Genomic DNA, 4,301 nt, shown 5'->3' with positions numbered 1-4,301 from the left:
TTTACTCGAGTCCCTCACTAGAGGGCCGGGTTACTTTATATGCATACTTTATATATGTATATCATGTATGATCACGCATGATTATTACATTTCATGCTTTGCATACCCGGTTACATATTCCGTATTCGACCCCTTTCTTCGGGGCTTGAGTTTCATGCCGCGCGTGTACACCTGTGCGAGTCAAGATATTAGCAAAGATGTTCCGGCGGGATTGGCGAGCTCCATTTTCCCCGGAGCGCCGTTCGAGTCGGGTATTATGTTATGGTTTCATGTTCCGTGTTAGAGACTTTGCGACGTTAATCGTGGGTATAAGATGTCGGTTATGTAAGCGGCTATGTAAGCCGATGTATTATTACGCATTGTATTATAAGTTTTATATGTTATAGATTTTAATTGATTCGAGAAAGGTAAAAAGCATATTGTTCTTCGAAAAACTTTCATTATGTATTTGTGTCATGATTTGAGGGCCAGCATGATTATGGGTATTACAAGAGTCTGCAGGTTCGCTCGGCCCTAAATAAGGGTCGGGTGCCCATCACACCCTATCGGATTAAGGGTGTGACAAATTGGTATCAGAGCTGTTCGTCCTAGGGGTTGTCTGCAAAGTCGTGTCCGGTAGAGAGTCCTGTTTATGGTGTGAAGCCGGCCACATTTATAAACAGGAGGCTACGGGGCATCTAGGATGGTTACTCTTCTTTCACCTCTTAGATCGTGCCATAGAGCCGAGTCATAGGAAGTGAGATTTCTTATACTAACTTTCGGTTGCAGTAAAGGAATGACATCGATCGAAGAAGGTGACTAACGATATGGGAAGCTATAAAGCACGCAGGTAAGTAAAGGTACGAAAGATACATGTCGAGTACGGTATTGACGTACGATTGAAATGCAAAGTTGAAAACTGAAAGGGAAGGTGAAGAGGAAAGTGTAACAGGTGCAATTTAAGTTGGATGTACGAGATAAGTTAATTATTTTCATACTATTGTTGATATTGGGAGCCCTGTGTGGCCGTGAAATGATATGATATATATGTATATGTGTTGGCCCTGTGAGGCATTGCTGGTATTTCCTGCGTGCAGGTTTTGGGATAGTAAGGAATACAGAGGAAACTCTGCCAAAATTTTTCCGAAATAATACGAGAATGAGATGTAAGTTTGGAATATGTTTTGAAAGGTCGTGTCAACAGTAATGATGGGATTTGACTGAGCTGTGAATACGGCTGCCCTTTAGGAATAAGTTAATTGTGGAGTCGGTGATAATAGTAAGCAGGAGGTCGATGGGAATATGGTAATAAGGAATTTAGAATGGACTAGCGATATTAAGAGGTGATCCAGAAAGGACTGGTAGGTTTGGATAGAGTGATATATTAAGGCATCGGTTGAATCGATGAGTAGAAGAAAAATATGATGAGATTATAGTTAAAGGAAGTAATGATACGACTAAGACAAGGGTATGGAGGAAAAGAACGGTGATGGATAGGAAGGCATTGATAAATAGGCGGGGAGATGTGTTGTGAGGACGTTTTGGAATATGCTAAGATCTCGACTTACCCTAGATTATGTGACGAGGGTCATGCGGTGAGGTGGATGCGATCATACCGGCGTTAAAGCATCGTATTTTATCAAAGTTTCAAAGTTAAGCGTCTTTGAGTGAGAGAAATTTTGGGATGGGTGACCCCACGGGATGTTTTTCGAAAAGTTTTACAAATTTCGACGTAAGAAGCCAACGAGGAGGTAGAGTAATCTAAGGAAGACTAGAGTCGGTGGAGTTGGCAGAAACCTTAAGGAATCGCAGGACGGGGCGGATCAGGTCGGTGAAAGGAAGGAGTTAACGGAAGGAAAAAGGAAAAAAAAGGGATAAGAAGAAAGCGAGACAACAGCATAGTAATAGGTTATGACGTGTGTAACTGAGGGCACGAGTGCCATAAGTGACGGGACGGTGAAAGACCAATTATAGGAAGATAAGAAACAAGGTAGAATGAGTGCTAGAAAATGACTGGGATGATACGGATAAACGTGGGTGAATAAAGTACGTTTTGAAAATGAGAGAAGGATTATGTAGGAGTAGTGTGTTACCGAATGACATAGAGGTAGCATAAGATTCTCGTGGGCAAAATGAAAGGCATAAACGGGAGAAACGACAAGGGGATACCAAAGGAAGCACCCGAGATAGGTGGGATAAAGATAATATTCCAAAGGACTTTGGATATCTATCGTCGAATAAAAGTGTTGCTAATTGAGGTTGGAAATAAGGACGTGGGGCAAAATATAAATGGATAATGGTATAAGTACACCCCCAAAGGGGGAAGCGGGTGAGAGAAATGCAAGGATGAGATAGAAACAATCGACCGGTGTGTGTTTGATATGGATGTCCGAGCTACAATGAGACCCTTATCGAAATAAGCTAGTAAGATCGGAAAGCTAGCAATAAGTGGACAAAGTTAGGATGGTATTTAGGGTAGTGTGAGAGGTTTAGCGAAACTTTGAATGACATGACGCTAGAAAATGGACGTGTATGAAGAGAGAGAGTATGACAAGAGGATGGTACTGGATAACATAAAAGATAACAGGAAGGGTAGTGATACTATACCGGATTAAAGGGCAAAATGTTGGCTATAAAGTTGTTCGCTAATGCTATTGCAACTTGTAAGTGATAAGAAAAATGAATGGAAAACCCTTTATGGTAGGAGGTGAGAAAGTTAAGAGCGATTAAAGGAAGGGAAAGGAATATGACCAAAATAGGACGAGCAAGTCTTGGAATGAACAAGATATGTAGAGCGGGATGAGCCGAGGCCGGAGAAGACTATGTCTAAGATCGAACGTACCTTATACAAGTTGCACAAGGATAGTGATACCACCTGTAAGTATGGGTATGCTAAGAATAAGACTAAGCAAGTATTGGATAAGATGAGTAAAGGCTTAGCAAGGGCAAGGTAGGCATGATATATTCGGGTATATTACGGAAAAAAAAATGTAACGATGGTCTAAGCCAATTACTAAAATAGAGTTAGTGATGAGGACGGACGAGGCATGGCTGTGGTCGGACTAAGGGTCTGTCTCGATACCGGAGGTAAGACAAGAGAAGGGAAAGCAAGGTAGAGCGTAAGGATTAGTAAAGCGACGCTGAGGTATTTCTTGGGCTAATCTGAAAGCCTTCGCGTATTCTTGCAGAGATTGCAACATAATGTGTGACAGGAGAGTAAAGAGCGAGAAAGATCTTCGAGCTAAAGGTACAAAAAGGGTGTCAGCAAAGATAGTGAACCCAAGAGACACTTAGAATAACGAGAGATGTAGTTGAAGTAAAAAGAACGGCGATTAGTGGTTGGAAAAAAAATTTTGAAGTGAGGAGAGAACGCTGCTCTCATGAATGAAAATAAAAGAGGCCACCGGATATTAGGAGAAAGGTTATGGACCACTAAGCAATCTAAACATGAGAACACATGCTATGGAATCCCATGAAGCATCAACGTAAACTATAATGATAAAAAGTCTGCATCGGAAAGCTAACAAGGAATAAGGACTGATGAAAGGATAACCAAGACTACAAAATGGAGATAAGGATTTCAATAGGAGTGAGATACTAGCTAAATTCCGGTCAAAAACACGGAGGCTGAGAAGTAGAAGAAGTGCATTGCAGGCAATAAAGGGATTAAGTAAGAATGAGGAAGGAATATAATCGATGGATGACCTCACGAGACTAGTTGACCATTCGAGGACGAATGTTCTAAAGGGGGGAAGGATGTGATATCTCGCATTTCGTACATTCGGATAATCCGAGTTAATTGCGGAAAGTTAAGGACAAGGTTATATTTTTTTTTCGGTTTTGTTAAAAATGCTTAAGTTGCATGTTCATCTTTTATTGGTATGGAGCATTAAGGGAAAATTTGGAATAAGGAAAATGATAGGCTAGGAGTTGTAAAAAAAAAATATTTCATTAAGTGGCCAAATGGCCATGGGGCCGTGGGGCATGGTGTGGACCCCACCCATGGTTGGCCAATATTTTCAAGCCATTAAAGGAGATATGTGTTCATCTTATATTGCAAGATATATACATGTGGGCAAAGGATGACCAAGTCAAGACTAATTACTCATCATTTTCCAGTTAAAGAAAAATCTAGAAAATTGGAGAAAAATTGAGGAAAATAAAGGGCACATGACCGGCCATGTGCTACATATTTATATATATATATATATATATATATATATATATATATATATATATATATATATATATATATATAACTCTAGAAAAATCAAGAGAACTTGGAGAAAAAAGAGAGAGAGAAAGAGACAATTGTTCGCTAT

This window comes from Lycium ferocissimum, chromosome 2, assembly GCF_029784015.1.
Source record: "Lycium ferocissimum isolate CSIRO_LF1 chromosome 2, AGI_CSIRO_Lferr_CH_V1, whole genome shotgun sequence".
Taxonomy (NCBI): domain Eukaryota; kingdom Viridiplantae; phylum Streptophyta; class Magnoliopsida; order Solanales; family Solanaceae; genus Lycium; species Lycium ferocissimum.
Note: the sequence above shows the minus strand (reverse complement) of the source record.